The sequence below is a fragment of the Rhinopithecus roxellana genome, chromosome 10 (genome assembly GCF_007565055.1).
Source record: "Rhinopithecus roxellana isolate Shanxi Qingling chromosome 10, ASM756505v1, whole genome shotgun sequence".
Classification (NCBI taxonomy): domain Eukaryota; kingdom Metazoa; phylum Chordata; class Mammalia; order Primates; family Cercopithecidae; genus Rhinopithecus; species Rhinopithecus roxellana.
The window spans coordinates 133,268,611-133,283,228 of record NC_044558.1 but is presented as its reverse complement, the minus strand read 5'-3'; positions in this window follow the sequence as shown (position 1 = coordinate 133,283,228).

Below are 14,618 nucleotides of genomic sequence, written 5' to 3'. Positions count from 1 at the left end.
AGTGCAATGTTGTGATCACAGCTCACTGCAGCCTTAACCTCCCAGGCTGAAGCAATCCTCCCACTTCAGCCTCCCAAGTAGCTGAGACTACAGGCATTTGCTGCCACACCCAGCTGATTGTTCATATTCTAGAGATGGGGTCTTGCCATGTTGTGCATGCTGGTCTTGAACTCCTGGGCTCAGGACATCCTCCAGCTTCGGGCTCCCAAAGTGCTGGAATTACAGGCATGAGCCACTGTGCCCAGCCTGATTTATTATCATGTTAAATTGTAAAGTATATAACACAGAAGTAAAACAGTTGAAAACAATGTGTGAATTTTTAATAAAATAAGTTTGTATCACAGAATTTATTCTATACTTGTTTTTAAAAATGTTTCTTCACGCGGCGGGGCACAATGGCTCATGCCTGTAATCCCAGCACTTTGGGAGGCTGAGGCAGGCGCGTTACCTGAGGTCGGGAGTTTGAGACCAGCCTGACCAACATGGAGAAACCCCGTCTCTACTAAAAATTCAAAATTAGCCAAGTGTGGCGGTGGTGCCCCTAATGCCAGCTACTTGGGAGGCTGAGGCAGGAGAATTGCTTGAATATGGGAGGCAGAGGTTGCAGTGAGCCAAGATTGCGCCATTGCACTCCATCCAGCCTAGGCAACAAGAGGGAAACTCCGTCTAAAAAAAAAAAAGTTTCAAGTACTATATTATGGAAAATATCAAGTCAATGCCATAAAATAAACATTTTGGACTCCACTGCATGAACAGTAGCTGCATGAATAGATTGAATACTAAAATACGTTGTTGAGGAACTCAGGTTGATAGGATGCTCTCAGGAGTTAGCACAGTGGCCAGCTGGCATTTTGTCTGCTCGGAATCTCTTCTCTTTAACCATAACACTCTTACTCCTTTTGGAGAACGCCTCTCCACTCTGAGTGCATGTGGTTCCAGTCAGGCTGACTGTGGTGACTATAATAGTTGATGCCAGTGATAGGGTACAAGATCCAGGCGTGGGCAAGGAGGCGAGGACACAATATTTCTTGGCTCCTGGGATTGATTCAGATTTGGCTGCATGACCTGAGTCAAGCCAATTAGAATCCATCCTAGACTTTCTGGAGCTGTCAGGAAAGAGGTGCACTTTTTCAACAATGGGATTGCTGAATTCATAGGATCTACAGATGAAAGAAGCTGATGGTAGCCATTTTAACTGTTACTCATAGGAGATATACTAAGAAATGAATCCAACAGGAAGGAAGAAGAGTTGAAAGAGAGACAAACACCTGAAATGTGTGAACACTTGGATCCTGCTCTGTCAAAGCTAGTAATGCCTTGAATATCCAAATATGTGGGCCTTAATTTTTGTTTTTGCTTAAACTAATGTGAAATTGTGTTACTGTCCCTCCCAAATAAAATTGCCTCATGAATACACCTAAGTCAAATAGTGGTAGCAATAAGTAACTAATTTATAATAGTAACAGAAAAATGTGCTAATTAGGTAGAAATTGTAAAACAAAGAAATTTATGCTTATCAGGGCTGGGTATGGTGGCCCATGCCTGTAACCCCAGCACTTTGGGAGGCTGAGGCAGGAGGATTGCTTGAGCCCAGGAGTTCAAGACTAGCCTGAACCTCATCTCTACAAAAGAATACAAAACTTAGCCGGGTGTGGTGGTGTGCACTAGTCCCAACTACTCGGGAAGCTGAGGTAGGAGGATCGCCTGAGCCTACGAAGTTGAGGCTGCAATGAGATACAACCGTGCCACTGCATTCCAGCCTGGGCAACAGAATAAGATCTCATCTCAAAAAAACAAAAACACAAAACAAAAACAAAACAAAAAAAATGCACATCAAAAAGCACGAGAAGCAGAACATATTTTTATTAGGTTATTTCAAAATTTAGGTAGGATTATAGAATTTTAGTCCTGTAGAGATTAATTTTTTCAACCTTCTAATTTTAAATTTGTAGGTAAGAGAACTGAGGTCCAGAAGGAAGCATCTAAAATATTTAATAAAGCTTATTGATAAATGCTTCTGTGGGATTATAATAATGGAAATGAGCAATGACCTGCTGAAGGAGCTTAAAAAATTTAAATTTCTCAAGGCCCAATAGTGAAACCATGAGTCAGTGACAAGTTAGAAAAAAAAAGAAAGCAACCGAATCAATGCCATTTTTCATCCAATTTAATCCAATCAAAGGAACCACAGGAATGAAATAGAATGAATCTAATTTAGAAATAGTTTATTCCTTTTCCTTAAATGTGACTTCACCCTTCTTTCAACCAAGACATGTAGAAAAAACTACAAACAGATACGCACCTAAAAATATGAGCCAGTTTATTCAATATTAAAATATTTCTTTAAACTGAAAGACAGGAGCAACCTCTTCAAGAAAATCCCTCTGGGGTCCTATAAAAGTTTCATGCATTCTAAAGATTGGCGACCAGTGTAGCGTGTTCTTTGGGCTTGTTGTTCAGCGGAAAGAACATTTTCTTTGATACTTTAAGTTTGAAGAATCGGTGTATATTTTAATGCCACATATGTGAAGATACTTTTCAAATTTACTTAAAAATTTAGGCAGGAGTATAACTTTTTGGGAGAGTGAGATGAAAGAAGATTCTTTTTTAAAACAGAAAATGCAGTCAACAATCAAGAATAGATGTTCTTCAGATAAAATATTCGCTAGAACCTGGGAAATTTGATTGTAAATTTCCCTGTTGTCTTAATAACTAATACCTGTTTTAGCTGTGTTGGAAGGAGTGGTGATAGATCCTTCCACAATGAAAATAAAGCAGGATTTGCCTATTTTGTAAATAGAACGTTTATATATTTAATTTTCTTCAGTTGAGATTTGCTTGTATATGTTTCTCTGTAAACTTGGGGATATTGACTTATTTTGTGAACACTGCTCGTTACAGACCAGTCCATCTCGACTTGACACTAGTCTATACCTAAGTTACTCCCAATTATTTTAGAGTTAAATTTATGTGACTGAAAGCCATGTGGTATGAACAAACAAGAGTAAAGGATTGTTACTGGACTGATGAGATAATTTGCTTTTTAAAAAACTTGCATTATAAACTGTGGGCACTAGAAATTATATTATTTAGGTGGTTTTAATTGCATGAAATTCTGAACAACCGTTTTTGAGGGACAGATATTTATTTAAATTTTTAACATGCATTTTCCACTCTGTATTTATATTTCCATGATTGTCTTTATCCAGTAGTACATGTTTTGCAAACTCTTTCCTTAGTGCAGGGATTGCAAAAACTGTCATGAATTAAATATGTCATTTACGAAGTATACCTAATCTATAAGCCAACATCATGTAATGCAGCTTAATCTTGATTTTCTTTAACAGTTGTAATAAAAATTGTTTTTGATTTTGAAAAATATTAATTTAGTTTGTTTATTCTTCAAAGGAATAACAAACACCTGACTGAAATGAACCTTTGGTTAAAATTATGGATTGGCATCGTCTTACCTTTAATTTCTAAGCAACTATCAGTATTTTCATGTTACCAAAGTCTATCAAGTCATTAGGAAAAATGACCAAACCCATTGTTTGGCATCATGGAGACCAAACAGCTGGCTGACTTAGATAAAGATTTCAGTCTTCTGTAAACTGGCCATGTGACACACTGGAGTCACAACAGAGGATTTGGAGATACTGAATTTGTCTTTAAACATTACACTTGGGAAAAATAAAAACTAAATCATCTACATTTTGAAATACGTTTTTTATTTATTTCAGTCTTTCACTCATTTATAATCATGAATTTGAATAGTGGAATTATGGGTTGGGTTTTTTTATGGGCAGCTTTGAAAGGTTTTAAAAGAGAAAAGGAAACTATCAGCCCTATCTCTGAAAAACAAGAAAACACAGTGGAAATAGTTTACATCATACGGAGATAATACATAAATAGTAAAAGGACTGTGCTATTGTAAGTCTAAAACACAGGGCACGCTTCCTACTCTTTATCTTAAGATACAGACTCCTTTGATGGAGAGTATAATAATGAAAATAAAGCTGAGCTAATTGTTAGCTTTAATTACTAAAGGTAACAGGATACAGCAAACAGGGTCTCCTGAAAAAATGAAGCTATTAAGTGTCTTTGAAATAACCATGTAAAGCTTAAAAACAGAAAAAGGAAAACACAGCAAAGAGTATGAACATTGCTTGGAAGGAAATACAAAGAGACTTTGAATGAAAAGGACTGAAATCACTCATATTCACGTGGAAAATTTCAGAATTAGTAGCCATGTTGGTACATAGAGCTCCTGTAAATGTTTGCCAAATAACTGAGCATTTTCTGTGTTTTTAAAGAGTCATTAACGTTTTCTCAGTTTATTGCATGTAATTATACAGAAACTGTGATCCGAAAGAGCTATTACTAATAAGCCCTGAGACTACAACATGAAAAAATACAAATAGGAACAAGTATGACTATTCATACAGTAAGAGTGCTGGCAGTATTTCCTCTGTTCAAAGAGTTAGAGAAGGAATAAGATAAATGAAGATCTTAGAAGTGATGTGGAAGTGAACTTTTTTTTTTTTTTTTTTGAGACAGAGTCTTGCTCTGTCACCCCCGCTGGAGTGCAGTGGTGAGATCTTGGCTCACTGCAAGCTCCGCCTCCTGGGTTCAGGCCATTTTCCTGCCTCAGCCTCCCTAGTAGCTGGGACTACAGGTGCCCGCCACCACGCCCGGCTAAATGTTTTGTATTTTTAATAGAGACGGGGTTTCACCATGTTAGCCAGCATGGTCTCTGTCTCCTGACCTCATGATCCGCCCCCCTCAGCCTCCCAAAGTGCTGGGATTACAGGCGAGAGCCACGGCACCCGGCCGGAAGTGAACATATTGAAGAGAGCTCAAATATTAACATTTTGCTTACTAGAAGGAATCCCTGGGCTAAAGCAGATCTTTACTGCTGCTGTAAGTCTCCATTGGTCCCTTGTGTACAGCCCTTGTTAAATGACTTGCTTCAGGTCATGTCCTTTCTTAAAAAAGTGTAAGGCTGGGAGTGGTGGCTCACACCTGTAATCCCAGCACTTTGGGAGGCTGAGGCGGGTGGATCATCTGACGTCAGGAATTCAAGACTAGCCTGGTCAACATGGTGTAACCCCGTCTCTACTAAAAATACAAAAGTTAGCTGGGCATGGTCACACGCACCTGTAATTTCAGCTACTCGGAGGCTGAGACAGGAGAATCACTTGAACCTGGGAGTTGGAGGTAGCAGTGAGGCGAGATTGTGCCACTGCACTCCAGCCTGGGTGACAGAACTAGACTCCGTCTCAAAAATAAAAAATTAAAAAAATTAAAAAAATAAAAAAACTAGGGATGAATAGGGTCAAAATGCAAATACTCTTTTACTTTCGTGTGATGAAATTATTCTCAAACATTTTTCTATGTGCATGCAAACATGTCAGCCCTCGGACTAGGGTACTGTGAATGAGGACTCCAGGGTATAAAATTTAAGAAGGCACTGAGAGGTAGTGCCTTACTCTTTATGCCCCAGGCACTTCTAGTCCTGGTCCTAAACATATGCAAAGATACATACACATATTTAGACAAATTATATAAAATATATTTAAAATCAAAATGAGATCACACTGTGCATGTGATCCATAGCTTAACTGAGTCACTCCACAATCCATGGCAAGCAACTTGCCTTGAGACAATACATACATCAATGTCACTCTTTTTTTCCATTTCCTTGTTTTCCCACTCAGTCTTTTTGTTTGTTTTTTGAGATGGATTCTCTCTCTGCCACCCAGGCTGGAGTGCAGTGGCCCGATCTCAGCTTACTGTCACCTCTGCCTCCTGGGTTCAAGCAATTCTCCCTCCCAAGTAGCTGGGATTACAGGTGCCCGCCACCATGCCCGGCTAATTTTTGTATTTTTAGTAGAGACGGAGTTTCACTATGTTGGCCAGGCTGGTCTCGAACTTCTGACCTCAGGTGATCTGCCCTTCTCAGCCTCCCAAAGTGCTGGGATTACAAGCGTGAGTCACCGCACCCAGCCTCCCCATTCAGTCTTGATATTTAATTTTTGGTTATATGAAAGCATAGCTTTGCACATATTTTAAAATTCTATCCTCAGTGAACACCACGATGGAAGAGCTGTATAAGGCAAAATATGAGAGAAGGAAGGCAGAACTTCCACGCCCTTGCCAAGTGCACCATTCTCAGGCACCTTCGTAAATTTAACTATCCAGAAGCTACTTATTCTTTAAAATAGTTGCATGATACAATGTAATATGAATGTATTATCATTTATTAAATTCTCCCTCTGTTGATAGGCACTTATATCATTTCCAGTTTTGTGAGTACTGCTAATAATGCTGCCATCTTGTACATATATTTATGTATACTTGTGTATTTCAGAAGAGATTGTTGTGCATTCAACAAATATTCACATTTTAAAAGTAAATAGATACTGACAACTTTCTGAGAGGATGAAAATATTTTCTATCTGTGTTGTTCCATATGGTAGCCACTAGCCACATGTGGCTGTTGAGCATTTCAGATGTTGCTAGTGAGACTGAGGAATTGAATTTTAATTTTACCTCATTTCAAATCTGCATTTTCAGTCAGTTTTTTTGGCTGATAGCCATTGGTTAGGACCTTTATAAAAATATTGAATAATAGCTATGAATAGGCAGATTTTTTTTTTTTCTGAATTTTAATCAAAAAACTTTAAGGGTCTCACCATATGTGTGATATTTCTTGTTGGTTACTGATACATTCTTTTTGTCAAAGTAACAGACACAGCTAGTGGGCTAACCCAACAGCCGTTCTGTGGCCTCCCACTGTAGATGATGGAAAGCTAGATACTTACTTCCTCCATTAAAGGGCAGTCTACCCACTTCTTATGGGGGAGAGAGATTGTGAAGTCTCTTAAGGGATAGGTATCAGAGCATGTGTGAGTGGAGACCTCGTTGGCATTCTTTGTTCCCAACTTCCAGTCTTGATGCCTAGAGCTATGGCAACCCTTCTGATTGTAAGCAACCAATATGTGAGAATGAAGAGCAGACAGCTAAGCATGGTGAGAACACAAAGCTAGAATGAGCCTGAGTCCTGGGTTATATTTTTGGCTCACTGACCCAGTTCTGAGACTGTCTGCTTCCGAAATTCTTGTAAAATAAACACAAAATGTTTTTACAGCTTAAACCACTACTCATAGTTTTCTGTTTGTTTCCACCAGAAGCATTTTTTTTTTTTTTTCGAGACAAGGTCTTGCTCCATTGTCAAGGCTGGAATGCAGTGGTGTGGTGGCGTGATCACGGCTCAAGCAATCCTCCCACCTCAACCTCCTGAGTAGTTAGGACTACAGGCACGCACCACAACCACAGCTAGCTATTTTTTTTTATTTTTTTATTTTTAGTAGAGTTGGAGTTTCACCATGTTGCCTATACTGGTCTCAAACTCCTGAGCTCAAGTGATCCTCCTCCTTGGTCTCCCAAAGTGCTGGGATTATAGTCATGAGCCGCCAGAAACCTTCTTAACTGGTACAAGTTAAGAAAACTTTTTTGTTTCTATTCCTAGCTTTATGAGTATTTTTAAAACCAGAAATGAGTGTTATGATCAACCAAATGTCTTTCTGAAAATGACTTTCAAATAACAGTAAATACTTAAATTGCGCTTAATATATGGAAGGCACGGTTCTAAAATTTTTTCATTTATGAACTAATGTAATCTTTACAGCACCTCTACAAGGTACATATTATTCTTTTCCATATTTTACAAATGAGGAAACTAAGACACAGAGAGGTCAGTTCAATTGCCCAAGGTCACACAGTTAGTAAGTGACAAAGCCAGGATTTGAACCCAAACAGGTTGGTTCTAGAATCTTGGGTCTTACTGTATCTCTAGTATTGAAAATGACCCATGGACCACAATATGTATTTCTCAGTTCTATCATAATTTTATTTTTATTTGTCTTTATTATTTGGTCAAATTAATGGCAAGTGAGTATGAATTAAGTATTTTTTACTGTAAAAAGAGAGCACTAGTAAAATTCATTTGATCAAGCTTCAAAGCAAACCTTGGCTATTCTTACTCATTAATTTTCTTAGTTTGATTCCACAAATTCATTTCTTAGCCTTCTTTTTTTCTTTCTGAGACTTAAAAGAACAATAACCCCTTTTTATTCCTACTAAAGCTAGAATTGTAATGGATGAATTAAGGTAATTTTTCCCATTTCTTTGATTTGTCTTGATTTTGGCCACATTTTCTGCTTTTTCCTCCCTTCCTTCTTTGATGAAGGACAGTGACGCTTTTGTTCTGTCATCTAAGAAAGCAGCATAGAAGCAAACAAAAAAGAAAATGAGAATTTACTGCGCCCACCCACTCCTGGGTTTTTATGCATCATCTTTTTTGTCCTATCCAGATAGTGCATAACTCAACAAATATGGACAAGGTCTTAAAATCCTGTTGGCACTTCCTAAATAATAGCAATAACAGAGCAACTTGGCAAAAGCAGTTATATAAGTAAGATGTAAACCTAGATTATCTACAATTCGTGGTATAATGGGGATTGCTTTTCAGCTTTCTAGAAGTTGGCAACAGAAAATTATGTTGATACTTTATAATCTTTCAAGGCACTTGTTCTATTTTTCTTCTTTCATATTCTTTACGTATTGATTGGCATCTGGCAATGCCTTTGGAAATAAAATAAATTCAAAATAACTAAACAGAAGTTTGTGCAAAAAATAATTGTTAGTGGCCTGACTACAGTCTAACTATCATTGTAGGCTTGTTCTATTTACTACCACCTGGGAAGACGTGGAATTTCTCTGTGTGTATACAAATATAGTGATATTTAATTCATAGATTTATCATAACCATCATCATCATCACTACCTTTATCATTATCAATGTGATAATGGTAATATCACGAATTACCATAATCATAATTTTCATGATTATAGGAGGTTTTTGCATATCTGCCATTTGTTATAATTCATTTTCTAGTGATTAAAAAAATCATTGCTAGGTGTGTAATTAAATGTCAGTGAATCTATATAATTAATCTGAATTCTGTAATAAACACTACATTCTCAACCTCACATAAATCCATGAATTAAGAACTATATCTTTGGCAAATATATATGAGAAAGGGTGTATAAATATTTTCTATAATGTAAATGTGAAGTTTATTTTAGCGAAGCCAGTCAGAAGGGCAGAAAAATAAAAATGATGCAAGCAGAAGGATTGATAATATTCACAGGGACAGAGGCAGGAGTATTTATAATGTTCACAGTCACAGAAGAAAATACAGAGCAAGATGGACCATGAAAATGAAAACATCAGAATAGAGTGAGAAGAAATGCAATAAAGACAAGAAGATTTAGAGACTTGAAAGGGAAGCTTGGAACTATTTATTGCTTTGCTATAGAAAGCAGTGGAACCAAATGAAGAATAAAATATAAATAAGGAGGTCGGAGGAGGAGATATTCTAGGGCATTTAGATAAGGAATTTGAATCTATTGGGAATGCGAGTGTTTGGAAATATACATACATCTCTCTGTTCAATTTCACGCTTGCAGGAGCACAGATGAGAAACTAAAAGTAAAAAGAAAGGCAAGACCTTTAGTGGGGTTTCTCAGGGCATTACCTCATGAGTACTGTTTTGAAGGAAGACCGCTTTCCATGCTCTTTAGCTTTTATTTTACTTTACTCCATAATGGAATTTAGATAAATTCCCTGTGTAACATCTTCATAGACACAAGTTTTAGAAAAGCCCACTATTCCCCCTTCTCTATAGCACAGCTTCGTGGTGGACTATTGTCATGCACAGCCTTCAGTGTGAGGATGTCTTAACTCAACTCCCAAGAAGTTCTGGGTTCAAATCCTTCTTTTTCAAGCTACTACCAGTGTCACTGAGAAATCCTATAGGCTTCAGTTTGTTTACCTGTAAAATTGGGAAAACAATTGTACTTAACGCATAGGTTGTTGTGAGATATCAGATAAGCATAATGCATGGAACAGTGAATGTTCAACAGCCGATATTTCTTTGATATGAACAATCTTATAACCATCAATATAGTCTTTATCTACCTGTTATTAATACTTTGCTTAATGGCTTAGTATTGTACTGACAGAAAGCTCAGTCTGCCTAAGCAAGTGTTAAATTTATTGTGGGCATGATGAGGACTTGTACCTGGTTTTGTTGATTTAGAAAGGTAAAGAAATTTAGTGCCTATTTATGATAATGTAAAAATTACTATGTATCAGAGAAAAAGGCATATTAAAAGAAACCTATTTTTTAGAAATGAATAGAAACCAATCAATGTGACCTTGAGACTTTGGCAAGATGAAGTTGGAGATATCACGTGGTCATGAAGATGGAGGATGCAGTGAGGCAGGGTAGGCTGGGGTGGTGAATATGCCTCTGGGACTCTTCTTGGCCTAACTTGATCCTGCTCTAATTGAAAACAGTAGCATAATCAAGAAAATGGCTCTTGTGATTAAAAAAAATTTAATATGTATTTATTAATATACATATATGACCACATATTTACATAAATATTAAATACTTATAAAATAGTAAATATATATACAAGTTGATTAATTATTATAATGGAAAAACTCATGAAACCACTATCTGGACAAAGAAACAGACCAGTGCCAGCACTCCAGAAACTGTTCATGTGTCCTCCTCAACAACAATTCCTTTTCCTGCCTTAAACTTCGATGCTGTAGTAATCACTTCTTTAATAGTTTTTCATAAAGAAAGTTATGTGATATTTGTTAATTCTAAACTTTAAAAACTTATTATGTAGTGTGATCCTGATTTGTGCATAAGACTAGAAGTGTGCTAAATTGTGGGTGTCAATTTTAATTTGTGACTGGATGTCTTTACCTATCTGTGTTTTGCTTAATGCTATGTTAACTTAATAGATAACTTTTTTCTATACTGAGACCAGATTTGTTTATATTAGGTTTGTTTAACTATGAGTTGAGGTCATTTATGATCTCTCAGATTTCCACTACTCCCAATCGAATGGAAATTCTAAAATCAATTTCCATTTGATTGGGAGTAGTGGAAATCTGAGAGATCATAAATGATACTGTAGTTGGCAGTCTGATAAATATTTTTGCATAGTATATTATTTTAAATCCTTTTACTTTCAACCTTTCTATATTTTGTATATGTTGGAAACAGAATATTGCTATTTTTAGTAGTATTTTAAAATATTTCTCTTAGTAATTTTTCTGTTTTAATTAGAAGATATTGTACATTTATGTTTATTGTAATTGCCACTATCCTTAGGTTTAAAGCCGCCTTTTTAATGTTTAGTTTATTCTTGTCTCACCTTGTTTATGTATATTTTTTCTTTTCAGAAATGAGGGCTTACTGTGTTGCCCAGGCTGGTCTTGAACTCCTGGGCACAAGTGATTCACCTGCCTCAGCTTCCCAGAGTGTTGGGATTACATACAGGTGGGAGCTACTGTGCCCAGGCTGTTCATGTTCTTTTTCCTCTTGTTTCTTTTCTTTATTATCTATTCCACCATTAGCTTGATGGCTATATACTCTTTTACTGTTCTTTTATTTGCTGATTAATCTAGAAATTAAAAAATGTAGACTTTATTCTGATTCTATTTAAACAATATTTAAAAATATTTATTATTTAGTGCAGTCTGCTTATAGTGATTTTTCTTTTTTGGTTTGTCTGAAAAAGTATTTTTTTGTTTTCATTTTTAAAGGACATGTTGCTGGTTATAGGTTGACAGCTATTTTCTTTCAGTAGTTGAATGATATTCTGTTGCCTTGTAGATTCCATTGTTGTAGTTGCTATTTCAAAGTCAATTTGTCTTTTTATTTCTCTGGATGCTTTTAAGATTTTCTCCTTGTCTTTGAATTTCAGTGGTTTTATTGTTGTGTACCTTTAGGGTTGTCCTTTTTATTTGTTTTTCTTGGAATATTTTAGAGTTCTTCAATCTTTATGTGTTTGGTCAATTCTGGAAATTCTCAATCATTTTATCTTTAAATATTGCTTCTACTCTATTTTCTCTCTTCTCTCTAGGACTTTAATAACAAGAATTAGAGCTTCTCATGGTATTGTCTATGTCTCTTAAATTATTTGCTCGATTTTCCGTCGTTTTATGTCTCTCCTTCATCTGGATATTTTCTTTTGACTTATGTTCTAGTTAGCTTTCTAATTTTCTTATCAGCTGTGTAATCTCCATTAAGGTGATATTTTTCAGTTCCAGATTTTCATTTACTTTTGTAGTTTCCAGCTCTCTGCCAAAGTCTCCAATCCTGTATCTTACTTCCTTGAACATTAGCCTGATTCTCCTGAACTCTGTTTTTATCATCTATTGTTTCTTTGGATTTGTGGGCATGTCATCTTGGCTACTGATACATCTGGTTATTTATGAGTACATGCTAGCCATTGATTTGAAAATTGTAAAAACAATTTGAAGTCTAAGCTGCTATCTTCTCTCAGAGAGGATTAACCTTGGTTACTGGCAAGTGGCCAGAAGCAGTAGAGATAAAGGATCGAGATAAAGGATCACATTAATTCCACTTCAGAGATGATTTGAAGTTAGGCTTTTGTTTCTGTGAAGAATGGTCTACTTCTCATTTACTCCCTTTGGCCAGAGCCTTGGGGTTAAATGGAGATAATGATACCACCAGTTTCATAGGGCAATAAACATTCATGTAAAGCACTTAAGCACAGTGCTTGTATATAGTCTGTGCTTAGAACTGTTAGTTAATATTGTTAAGAATCAATAGAGGAAGGTTGGGGTTATGATTCTACTACGAATTTACTTAATTATTCAGGGTAAGTTGTGGACCTTCTCTAAGCTTCAGTTCCTTCATTTGCAAAATGAGAAAGTTAGATGAAATGACTTCTAAAGTCCCTTTAAGCTCTAAAATTTTATCACCATGCAAGTCTTAAAGAGAATTGCAGACTCATTCTGCCTTCTTCTCAACCCAATCCATCAAGAACATTTGTTACAAAAATGCATTATGGGGAAAAATATAACTTTCCTGGTAATTTATAGGGCTATATGCAGGGCAGTTTGGGTTGATAACTTAGTGGAGTTATCACTCCACTAAGAGTGATTGTTCTTCAGATCATTAAATTATTAAAACAATCACACACTGGTATGGCTGCTGTGCTTCTACTGTTTCGTTTGAAAGACATTCATTAACAGAGGTAGAAAGACCAAGAGATATCTGTGAAAGGTTAAGGCCATGTTTCTCCCTAGTGTGTATTAACATTGTCTTTCACAACTGCCATACTTTGTTTAGTAATGAAAAAATGGAAATCTTACTTTAAAAATATATTTTTTTAAATATTAGACTTCTTTTTGCTTTCAAAGCTAAAGTGATGCATAACTTTAGTTATAAGAGAATTTCAAAATCATTCTTTAATTCTACCTTATCTTCTTTGTCTACAGATTCATAATCTATATGTTCTTCATGTGTAGTCTCTACTAGTTCAGAATCAAATATGTCAATTCTATTGTACTATTTAGAGCATTACATGGCAGTGACATCAAATTAGCATATATATTATTTTCTTCACTTTGACTATGTTTAAAGTGTCGCTAAAATTTTCTTTGTCTTAGCTATATTAAGGAAAAATATAGCCAAAGAACGTTAGTTACCGAATCCTTAATGCCTGTTGCTTGTTTTTAATTTTTTAACAGAAATATTGACAATACACTCTGCGTCAGAACATAAAGATGTATCCAAAATTCTCTTAGTAGTATATATAGCTTTCCAGACTACATATCTCCAAGAAAAATCTTGGATTACTTTAAACATATAATTCAAGAATCTGAAAAATATTCTTACCTTAAACAGTTTAAACAAATGCGATTTTGTGAGTTTTTTGGTTGATATCGTCTCAGTGGACTCAAGGACAATCTCACTTTCTCATCCATCTCCTTGTGATAAAATGACCGGCATTTCAAGAGATAAGAGGCAGGCTGCTGCCCACTCAAAAGTATCATTCCACCCATCAGGCAGAGCACCCAAATTAAGGATGGTAGCAATTACACACAAGCAACAGCATGGAAAAGAAGCCAGTGCTGCAGAGGTGATCTGGATCCAGGAAGAAAGGGAAGATACCTTCAATCAAAAAGTAAGTCTGTCATTTCTAACATGTGGTCTTGCCTTTCTTTTTTGCAGAATTTTAAATGCTACTACAGTTTCTTCAACTTCTTTCCTCCTCCAAGGCTGAATCATCACTAATGTTTACTAAAGAAAGTGTGTTCTATTCCTTGGTCTTAAGAAAGATGACTGAGTTTTTCTCAGTCTCAAAGAAAAAGAGAATTATCATAGTGGAGAGACTACATGGCTTAAATTATTTTTTGGAAATTAAGTTTTATCTTGGGGTCTTGCTCTTCAATTTCTGGCTAATTAATCTTGGTCAATTTTTTAATCTCTCTCCATTACAGTTTCCTAATCTGTAAAACAGAAATAATAATAAAACCTTTAAATCCTTGATAATTGTTAGAGATTAATATAATTATTGTTTTAAATGAATTTATGCTGAAGTAGTCTTTCTGCCTTTATACCCAATGACTTTCTGGTACACAATACCTGTCTGGTAAGTAAAAGACAACATCATCAATATTGGGCAGCATTACTGCTGGACCTAGGACTGAGCTA